Raw genomic sequence first — 12,240 nt, 5'->3', positions numbered from 1 at the left:
CAATAAATGATTCCATTCAGTTCAGTTGCTCAGTCGTGTCCAACTCTTTGTGATCCCATGGACTACAGCACGCCAGGCCTCCCTGTCCATCACCAAATCCCAGAGGTTGCTCAAACTCATGTCCGTTGAGTTGGTGATGCCATCCAACCATCTCATCCTCTGTCATCCTCTTCTCCTTCTGCCTTCAATCTTTCCCAGTATCAGGGACTTTACTGATGAGTTAGTTCTTTGCATCAGGTGGCCAAAAGTACTGGAGCTTTAGTTTCAGCATCAGTCCTTCCAGTGAATATTCAGGACTTATTTCCTTTAGGATTGACTGATTGAATCTCCTTGCAGTCCAAGGGACTCTCAAGAGTCTTCTCCAACACCACAGTTCAAAAGCATCAATTCTTCGGTGCTCAGCTTTCTTTATAGTCAAACTCTCACATCCATACATGACTACTGGAAAAACCATAGCCATGACTAGATGGAACTTTGTTGACAAAGTAATCCTCTGCTTTTTTAATATTTTTATTACATTTTAATTAATATTTAATTAACATTTTAGATTTCCTTTCCTGGACAATAAATGATAGCTATCAAGAAAAAATCAATTTTTAATAACTACCTCTATTGTTCTAGAGTTCTGTGTATTCTAAACAGCATAATAATTACTTCCCTCCATACCTAGAAATCATGTGCCTGCTGATAGAGGCTGAGCCAGAAGCTGCAACACTTAGTAATACATCCAGTCACTTCAAAAGAGCTCATGTCTTCGTCTTGATTAAATAGGCTGTAGTAAAAACTTTGCTGTTTATAATAGTCACCTTTCTCAAAACACTTGTCAGTAGAGGAAGTATATAGCTTGGAAAGTTCTATTAAAGGAACAAAATCACCAATTGTGCCAATGGAGATGCAAGTTCAAAGCATTGGTTTATGGATGAAGACCGAATTCATTTTGAATAGGGAATGTATGTCTGTGTGTGGGTTGGCTTGTAAAAAGATAGTATAATGTCATTTTAGAAACTTTAAAAAAAAATTTTGAATAGTCCTTTTCAATTTGAAGCCCAGAGTATTTCTGATATCACAGTAATAAACTCTCAATCCAGTTAACTCATTAGCATATTTGATAGGCTGCTTTCTCACAACCCCCTCATTACTTGAACAACCTTGGGCTTTTTTTCCATTTGAAATGAAAAGAGTACAAATGTAGGGATAAAGCAGTCATTTCATAATCACATAGAACTGCTCATAAGCAGTGTTAGCAATATTTCAGCATAAAATTTTGAATCTACCCATACACAAAGCATACTAGTTAAATCAATCCCATGTCAAACTAGAATTTCCCTAATTGTAAATAAACTGCCACTGAAAATGCCATTTCTTGCCACCTGGAGACACCTTGCTTTTAACAATTATCCTGCAGTTTTATATAAAGAATATTTATTATCTCAAGGAAATATATATGTCATTATTTCTAGAGTTGAAAACAACAAAATATTGCTAAACCTTTAACTGAAAAACCTTAAACAGTTCTTTCTTCTTAGATTCTTCCATTTGATAGCGAAAATCACCTGCAGATGGAAAGTAGACAAAATTTACCTTCAAATGAGGGTGAAATTTCCATTTCATGTGTGCTCTTGTCAGTGTTTAAATACTGAAACAGATGCATTTATAACACAGTTAGGAACATCATTAAAAGTTTGATTCCAAACAATCAAAGTTTCCTATAATGCTAAAGTGTGCTTTTTCATCATATCCGTCACTATCTTTGTCCTCTATTTGCAAAATGTCATATCTTATATGTTAAACTGTCATTCCATTAACTTCTATTAATGTAAAAATACCCTATAAGTTGACTTGCTTAATTGGTTTTTGAAGTTCTAGGTTTTTATAATAATGTATTTTTTTAAAAAGCTAGATAGTAGATAGAAACCTAGCTGGAGAACTATTAGTTTTTTGTTCTCAAATCTATACCCATTATTTTATTTCTATATCCATCCATCCATTCATTCATATACTGTTGGTTTTTTTAATTTTTTCCAAATTTTTTTATTTGACAACCAAATGAAACATTGATGCCACAGTGACAAGTAACCAAAACATGGTAGACTCACACATTTTTTTTAATCAATAAATAATTCTGAGTATAAAGAAAGCTAATAAAATAGAAACACAGATGCCCAGGAGCACATGTGGATCTCAACTGATCTGAGAGTAAAAGGGAGGTCTACCAGAAGACATTTGGCCTACATTTAGTTGGAATTTTCTAGACAGGAATTAAAGGGAATGACACAGTGGTTTTGCAGCAGAAATAGTATTTTCAAATTCAAGAGAGAGCCTTAGAAGAATGAGAAAGAAAAAAAATGCAGAAGGCAGAATGTAGAGATGAAGCTGCAAAAGTCGGCAGAGACCTGAGCCTTTTAAGCCACATAAAAGACTAGATTTTTCCTAGAGACAATGGAAAGCCAATGAAAGTTTGGAAACTTAAGGGTTCATGAACAAAATGCTTTTAGACTTTCACTGTGGTTACAGGAAAAGGAAAGTAGGGGTTTATGTATGACCAGTTGGAATTGTATTGCAGTAACACAGGGCAGAGATTATCTATTTAATCCCCTTCATGAATCACAGCCTTATTATGCAAAAGATCTTGCATAACTCATTGAACTATGAACTATGCGATGTAGGGCCTCCCAAGATGGACACATAGTAGAGAGTTCTCACAAAATGTCGCCCACTGGAGGAGGGAATGGCAAACCACTCCTGTATTTTTGCCTCGAGAGCCCTGTGAACAGTATGAAAGAGCAAACATATATAACACCAGAAAATGAGCCCCCAAGGTCAGAAGACATCCAATGTGCTACTGGGGAAGTGTTAGTTGCTCAGTCACGTCTGACTGTTTGTGACCCCATGGACTGTAGCCCACCAGACTCCTCTGTTCATGGAATTCTCCAGGCAAGATTACTGAAGTGGGTTGCCACATCCTCCTCCAGAGGATCTTCCTGATCCAGGGATCAAACCCAGGTCTCCAGCATTGCAAACAAATTCTTTACCATCTGAGCCACCATGGAAGGACAGAGGGCAATTACTAACATCTCAGGAAAGAATGAAGTGGCTAGGCCAAAGCGGAAATGATACTCAGCTGTGGATGTGTCTGCTGGTGAAAGTGAAGTCTGATGCTGTAAAGAACAATATTGCATAGGAACCTGGAATGTTAGGCCCATGAATCAAGGTAAATTAGATCTGGCCAAGCAGGAGATGGCAAGAGTGAACATCAACATCTTAGTGAACTAAAATGGACAGGAATGGGTGAATTTAATTCAGATAACTATTATATCTATTACTGTGGGAAAAAAGATCCCTTAGAAGAAATGGAGTAGCCGTCATAGTCAACAAAAGAGTCTGAAATGCAGTACTTGGATGCAATCTCAAAAATGACAAAACAATCTTGGTTTGCTTCCAAGGCAAACCATTCTATATGACAGTAATCCAAATGTATACCCCAACCACTGATGCCAGAGAAGTTGAAGCTGATGGGTACTCTGATGACCTACAGACCTTCTAGCATTAACACCAAGAAAAGATGTCCTTTTCATCACAGGGGCCTGGAATGCATAAGTAGGAAGTCAAGAGATATCTAGAATAACAGACAAATTTGGCCTTGGTATACAGAATGAAGCAAAGCGAAGGTTAAGAGAGCTTTGTCAAGAGAACACATTGGTCTTTGCACACAAGAGGTGAATGTACATGTGGTTGTCACTAGATGGTCAATACTGAAATAAGAATTTTCTACTTAAACAGAGTGCTAAATACTGGATATAGATATAAGTGAAGTAGTGGAAAGACCCAGGGCTGTAAAGAGTATATTATTTTCTTAGAATATCTCAGCACATCTGATACAAATGTGTCTAGTGGGCTTCATCCTTTCAGAAAGCTTTTATATCTATGATAACAACTTTCAATGATTATTAAAACTTCAAGTAAAATAGCAGCAGATGCAAATGAAATTCCACTGCAGTTATTCACTACCAACTGGCAAGTCACTAAACTATTTGGAATTAACTCTTCCTTGGCTACACAGTGGAACCCCACAATATCTAGATAATACATATACAAAGTCCTCATAAACTAACAGATAGAAATAGTGCTATTATTAACATAATTTAAAGTAGGTTAGCAGCAATACTTATGCACCTGGAGCAAAATAGGTGTGTAGAGATGGGGAATAAACTATTCTTAAAGAGACATTTGGAAAGGAAAAATTTAATACTCAATTGCACATTCTAAGTCACAGTCTGTTGGCTGTTTCATCTACTTGTCACATCAAACATCTGCAGGAATCCCATTAGCCTGAATAAAACACCTTAGAGGATAGCTTTGCAACTATAATGCCAATAGCTCTTTTTTTTTTTAAACTGCATTTAATGTGAACATTACCTTTCCTTCCCTTCCTGTGAAGACTACCAGAAAGCTGACCCAACACTGTCCAGCTGCTCCATCTATAACAAACATGTCATTTATATCATGTGTCTCCAGGGCCTTAAAAAGGCACATTCAGTGCTCCAAGTGTTCCTAGTTAGTAAGCATACTTTACATTTTTGTTTACTGGCAATGCTCATATATCTTTGATAATGGTAAAAAAAATAATTACCTCTAAATTAAATGACTGTATAATTTCCTGGCATGAATCCATGTTTTCTGAGTTCCCAGTTAGGAAATAAACTAAATAATTATGGATTGGCTTTGAATATTCTCATTTAAATTGTTCTTTGCTAGAAGAGTAATTCTAAATGGCTACATACAAATACCTTCTGATTATTTGAGAAGGTGAGACCATTGGAGTGTTTCTCTGGATTTACGTAAATTAAATCTATCCATTGGATAGATTTCAAATATAAGCAGTATCAGATATGGGATGCCAGGTTATGCATAAAAGCTGCTTTTTATTTGATTGCCAAAATCTTTATATCTTTCTTGATGGAACCTTAGGCATTCGCTTCAGCCAGCAATTTTTTAAGTCACAGGCTAAAGGCAGACATGCCTCTGATCCTAAAAATGTATCAGTTAATGTCACTGGAGGTGGTAGGAAAGGAGTTTTTCCATGTGCTCACTTTGCCTGCCCTGTTTGAGCTTGCTACTTTATTCATCATCACCTTTAGTCCATCTGGCAGTTCTTCTCTCTCTATTCCTAGCTTTGCATCCATGATGTCCTTGCCCAGCCTGATTATGTTTGACAAATATTCTCTAAAAACAACTGCTGAAACCTATTTGGTAGAATCTTACTTCCTTGTCTCTAGACATCCTGATTAAATCTACTCTCTTATTTATTTTGATTTGTTGTTGTTACTCAGTTGCTAAGTCATGTCTGATTCTTTGCACCCCATGGAGGGTAGCAAGCCTGGCTCCTTTGTCCTCTGTCTCCCGGAGTTTGCTCAAATTCATGTCCCTTGAGTCAGTAGTGCTCTATAACCACCTGATCCTCTGTCACCCCTTTCTCCTCTTACCTTCAATCTTTCTCAGCATTAAGGTCTTTTCCAATGAGTCAGCCGTTCACATAATGTGGCAAAGAATGTTCCACAGTTTATTGTGATCCACACAGTCAAAGGCTTTGGCATAGTCAATAAAGCAGAAATAGCTGTTTTTCTGGAACTCTCTTGCTTTTTCGATGATCCAGTGGATGTTGGCAATTTGATTTCTGGTTCCTCTGCCTTTTCTAAATCCAGCTTGAACATCTGGATGTTCAACAGGAAGACATTGAGTAATGCTGTAAGCAGGATCTTCCTATAGCTTGCAACTTCCTTTTTTTTTTTTTTTTTTAGCAGTTTAATGGATAGCTCTCCACGTCAGTAAGTAAAGAACTTACTGTTCTGAATGTGTCATATTTCATAATTTGTAGTTTAAGGTAGGTTATTGGTGAATATCAAACCTACCTCCAGATTTATCATTACAAAAAATACTAATGTGAATATCCTGTGTATATATAACAATATTCTTAAATTTTATTTCTTGAAATAGTTTCTTAAATGTGGGATTTCTGATCACTGAGTTAGATGCATTAGACATTTGTCTAAATGCATTAGACATTTTACTTTATCTTGCTAAATTAATTTTAATGAGGTTATACTTGTTGCCTAATTATATCTTTTCTCTAGTGATTATCAACATGTGATATTGCTAGTATTTAAAAATTATTTTTAATGTGATAGTAAATATAGTCCATAGCTTTTTAATTTGCATGTCCATTACTACATTAATTAAATTTTGTGTTTTACATAGTGACTCAGCACATATTTTGATTTCCCCACTCTTTTTTTCCTCAGGCCAATAGTAGTATTCTGTCTTAACGGTTATTTCTTCAATGTTTTGCAGTGTCTTTATGAACTCTTGCCTGATATTTAAATGAAAAAAGAATGAAGTTACATAATTAATCAATGACATTATAATTTCATTTTGTCCATCTTATCTTTAAAGAGATAGTGGGGTGGGAGAGGTGCTTAATTTGTATTTTTCTATGAAATTAGAGATTTGTTTACCTGACCAACTTAGAAAATCATTTTGAAGTATCATTTTTTCTGCTCCAACTATTCTGCCTTATTTGTCAAGATAGTGAAGGACAGGGAACTCTGATGTCCTACAGTCTGTGGGGTGGCAAAGAGTCAGACATGATTTAGTGACTGAATAACAGCAGTAGAAAAATAGTTGATAAAGTATAATTTCCAAGATTGTAACATTTGCACGCTTAAGAACACATACATTATATTTATAATGTGCATATTCACACAACCCAAGTTTTAAAAGATTTTATGTTCTTTTTTTTCAGTTGTGTTGCAATTTTTAAATTTTATTTATTTATCTGGTAATATAAACATCCAGTGCTTTAAAGCATTACATGTTTTAGACAGTAATTTTACTTTATCTGCAGTATTTACACAGAAACACATTATATGCAGACAATCACAGTATAGATCACTAAATACTCTCCATTTAATTTTATTTTAATCTATCTTTTCTGTGCTTTGCATCTCAGAGTCAATAACTCTTTTCTCCCACATTACATGCCCTGTCAACTTTTGTGTGTCTGAGTAATTTTAAAGAAAATCCTATTTATCATTGCATGCTTGATTTGACTTATGCTTGTTGACACTAAGATGATTAGTCTTATATTTTGTATGTATAAAATAAAAAAATTCCTTTGAACACTGCCTATTAAAGTCAGCATTTTACCTCTATTATCTTATATTATTTAAAAATTGTCTAACAAAAAGAATGCAGGGATGATAACAAAGCATTGTCATGAGCCCTCAGCAGTTGGAAGAGATTCTGGTACTGATGCTGGACGAAGGCATAGAAAACCTGGCTGCATCTATGCAATTTAAAAATTACAGTCATGGTTAATGTGTGAAAAATCCATTCAAACAATGAGTGGTTTTATAAATACACTGTTAAATCATCTCCTTAGCAACATGTTTTCTCTTGTTTCTATGTTCTCTCTTTTGGATCATTTACACATACTAAGCTACAAAAAAAATTTATCAAGGCAAGTTAAAAGATCATTTTCATCTAAAATGCTTATACATGAGTAATTAACACCTGAAATTACATTTAGATAATAGGGAAAAGTGGAAAAAAAGACTTCTGGTGAGATCTCTTATACTCACAATCTTCCTGGAAAATCAGGATTGTGTAATAAAACATCAAGATATTTCTAAATGCTGCTGTCCAGCACATGTGAATTAAGAAGACAACAGCAGGTAACTAACTCATCTTTGAGAAGAAAATCTTCAATTACCTAAAGCCAAAAACATTCAATTACTTCTACCTACCCTTTCTCTTACTTAGATCTTTCTGTTTCAAACTAATTTCACTTTGTTTTTCTTAAAGGAATTTTATCTTCCATGAAAATATGCTAAATATTTATCTTTATATCTCACATGATGTAGAAATAATAAATCATTCTTTAGTCAAGTAAAATTTTAATTTTGCTCTCCTAACCATTAGAAATTTTTATAGTTTATATCTTATATTCTTGAAATTTCTGATATTTATTGAATTAATTCTTGATATTGTTAATATAATTTTGTATGCCATTTAAATGACCTGTTTGAGTATTTCAGGGGATGCTTTAGTTTCTTTGATTGTCTGTCTTGTCTTTAAGAAAGTTGAAAATTCTTCTATTTTAATAATTGTTAACATTGCTCTTGTACCCAATGATGGAATGTTAACAAGAGAGAACTGTATAATTCAAAGCTACATTATAGTAGAACATGTGATCAAAATAAATTGTAATAATTAAGTGATTTGCAAAACATTGATTTAGTATGTACTTTCTCTTTACCACACAGACCAATTCTCATGGCCTCCTCCTTTTCCACACACCACTTCATTGACAGATATATTTGAGTTTCATTGATACCCCAGCTCTATCCCTCCACACGTGATCTTGCCCTTATTCTTCCAGGGCTCGTTCTGTCATATGGTCATGCCATGGCTTCCATTCCTCAGTAAACCTTTCAGCCTCTTCAGTGAACCTGTAGGAACCACAAGTCCTCTGAGAAGACTAGCATGCTGTTCAGAGAGATGCAGGAAACATAGGCTTAGCCTTCCTCTGATTCCATTATTTTGACTCCATCTGGGTCCTATTGGCCACAATCTATTTAGCAGTAATGTTCAGTACCTATGCATATTCATAAGAAGAGGGTTTATTCCCCTAATTCAGAAGTTTTTAGATATAGATATCTCAGTCTTAGCAAAGGATTTAATTCTTCATTACTCCGTAGACACTGATTTCTCTTCCTTCCCCTTTCTCTCTGTCTTCTTTCACTCCATTCTTTTATAAAACTGGCTTCCTTGTTTTGCAAAAAACTGGTACCTGAGTTGTAAGTAACTCTCTTGTGTTTTTCATTTTCTTATTACGTGGTTCATGGAGCAGAAAAAAGAGAAGTCTGAAATAAAAGAATTTTAGAAGGTCCTGTCCTAAGGTGAAATTTAATTCAATTTATTGAATTGATATTCAGTTTAATTATTTGAACATCAGTTATAAAATGAAGCCTAGAAAAAATATTTCTGGTAAATTCATCTTTTGCTTTGATTGGTGGTGGTGGTGGTGGCAGGGAGATTCCTTGCTAAGGTGTTCACAGTTTATTCTCCACTCATATGATATTTTGAACATTACACAGATTTACTAATTATGTTATCACTGCCTATTAGAATTCTACGTTCCTAGTCAATGAATTGTAAAAGCTGGTAAAAAAAATTATTTAAATGCTGAGAGAGAAAGGACAATAATATAGCATTATAGTGAGGCTAGAATAAAGAAAATCAAGGTATCATTTTATATTGCAGGATGATAGCCACAAAGAAATAGAAGCCTGAGGGGAAATCAGTAAAACATAGAAAGCTCTAGAAAAGAAGAAATTGCTGAGAAAAGACAATACAACAGAGGAAATGCAAAAGGAAAAAAAGAAAATAATGTTAAGGCAAAAGAGATTAGTTTAAGAAGGAGAATGAGAAGTGTCAAAAAAAAAAAAGAAAGAAAAGAACAAAGGTGGAAGAAAAGTAGAGAGGAAAAATAAGGAGAAAAGAAGGAAAGAACAGATGAAATACTGACTATATCAGATCAAATGTGCTTTAACTGGATACAGATGGAAAGAATGATATAATATCCAATCTTTTATTTTATATAAAAACAATCGTACTGGAAAGATACAGTATAAGTTCATTTGTGTCATATTTAGAATCCACAAATGGGTGACATTATACGGTATTTATCTTTCTCTTTCTGAGTTACTTTGCTTAGTGTATGGGGCTCCCCTGGTAGGTCAGAAGGTAAAGAGTCTGCCTGCAATGCAGGAGACCTGGGTTCGATCCCTAGGTTGAGAAGATCCCCTGGAGAAGGAAATGGCAACCCACTCCAGTATTCATGTCTGGAAAATCGCATGGACAGAGGAGCCTAGCAGGCTACAGTCCATGGGTCGAAAAGAGTTGGACATGACTGAGCAACTAACACTTCCACACTTCATAGTGTGTATGTATATAGTATATGTATGTGCATGTATATGAATTCAAGGATGCTTCCTCTGGTAATTTTCAGTTATATTTTTGTAAATGACAAAGTGATTACATAATTGGAGCTTTCTCAAGGAGTTAACACAGAAGAAGGTAGAGATTCATTTCAATTCCACAGTTTGAGGCTTTGAAAAGAGAAACCTGCCTGATTTGAAACAATTAAATGATTAATTAAGTTTTCCCAGCAGAGTAAAACCTCTGCTATTAAAATTAAAATTTGTTTTATCAGGGAATATCTGTCTGTAACCTCTATAATATTAATATTAATACTCAAATGAAAAAAGATTCATGAAAGAACATAGCCCACAGTAGAAATAGAGACCATTTATTTCAGTAGAAGCTGAGATCTAGAGCTTAAATTATTTCACAAATATAGTATAAGACATCTTCATAATGACTGAAACAAAGGAAGTTTCAAATGGCCAGAGAAAGTGTTGTAAAGGTTTTATGATTAGTTAAAAGATGCATTTAAGGTTTTTTCTGTTGTTATGTAATTAACACTTGCTAATGACTTAGGATCACTGTGATTAATGGGCCATTCTCTCTGCAAATTTGTTTTCTGTGCTAGAAGAAGAAATACTAAGCCTCACTGTTGCAAAAAAATAATTAAGGTGAAAACAATGACTATACAAAGAATAAAAGCAAAATCTGTCAAAATAGCTCTAGAGCAAGTCCAGAAGGAGCCCAGCTCTCTTTCTGGATGTTGTCTCTGACAAGAAACAAGGGAGAAAAGCTTTGCTGACACTCACCGGAGATTTTAATTTATTTCATCAGAAGCACTTCCAAGATCACTGATTTGTAAAATGTGCCCATAGCTGAGCCCTCAGGACCACTTCCAAAGAACAACGTATCATTTTCCTCTTTGCCAAATCTGTTTATTTATTATTGAATTTGCACAATGTGCTCATCCCCCTGGCCTCAGGACAGGTTTTTTGTTTTTTTGTTTTTTTTTGAAAGCTATTAAAAAGAATCCCAGCTATTCTGTCTTAGCACTGGAAATTGTAAGGAAAACACATACAGATACAAACACAAATGCTTATATGCTCCAGGAAAAAGTACTTGTAAAACCAGATGAACCTCTTGGTGCTGATGCAAGAGGTGTTGCCTGTGGAATGGCTTTGTGCCTGACATCAGAATTGGAGAACAAGGAATGCAAATTTGAATTCTGTCTCTCAGACACCTGGGCCCTCTATGAGTGATGGAGTGTGGGTTGACATGAGATTAGGTGATAGCTCAAATCCTGTTCCTCTGCTTGCCACAAGAACCAGCTGCCACAGGCACCGCAGAGCTGCCTGTTCCCATTGGGCTGCAGTGAATGGCTTCTGGACAGGAGGAAGAGCCATGAAAACAGACATAGTTTCTGCTTTCCTCTTCTATCTTAGTCCCTCAGGTATTTGCAGGAGTGAGTTCATGCCTGTTGGTTCAGCATAGCTCAGTCACTTCACTGAGCTTCACGTTAACTTTGCTAAGTGTCTAAATGTATCATTGGTTCAGTAGACTTCTAAAATCTTACCAGTAAAAAGGAAATGAATAATATAAGGCAAATTATTGGTTTGCTAATTCATATTACTCTTTCATGAACACTTGAAAAATGAGATGCTCTCAGGCCAAGGAGAGCAGCTCATAAATGCAGCTCACTCTGTTTGCCTACTAGCTAGCTGTCTCCCTGGGGGGACTCTTGATAACTGACCTAAACCCTAGATCAAAGAGAGTCGGGAAGAAGAGAAGGGAGAGAATCTGTAAGTTTAAGCCTGTGGCACCAGTTCTGAAATTGAGCCACAGAGGCAACACACCAAGGCCTTGTATCATAAATTAGATTGTATCCACACTACCCACCAACTCATATGTTAAAGTCCTGGTATTTCAGAATGTAACTGATATGGTCTTTGAAGATGAAATTAAGTTAAAATGATTTCATTAGGGTTCAGGTGGTATAGATGGTAGTGGATGAAAAATTACTAATAGGAAACATTAAGGGAAAAGTACGGATTCTAGCTAACATGACTGAGTAGAATTCTTGCTGAAGGCAGGCTAGGATGATTAGACACTGCCTGGGGGAAATGATCAGTTCAGTTCAGTTGCTCAATTGTGTGTGACTCTTTGAGACCCCATGGACTGCAGCACGCCAGGCCTCCCTGTCCATCACCAACTCCCAGAGCTTACTCAAACTCATGTCCACTGAGTCGGTGATGCTAT

This window comes from Ovis aries, chromosome 6 (assembly GCF_016772045.2).
Source record: "Ovis aries strain OAR_USU_Benz2616 breed Rambouillet chromosome 6, ARS-UI_Ramb_v3.0, whole genome shotgun sequence".
Lineage (NCBI taxonomy): Eukaryota > Metazoa > Chordata > Mammalia > Artiodactyla > Bovidae > Ovis > Ovis aries.
This window is presented reverse-complemented; position numbering follows the sequence as displayed.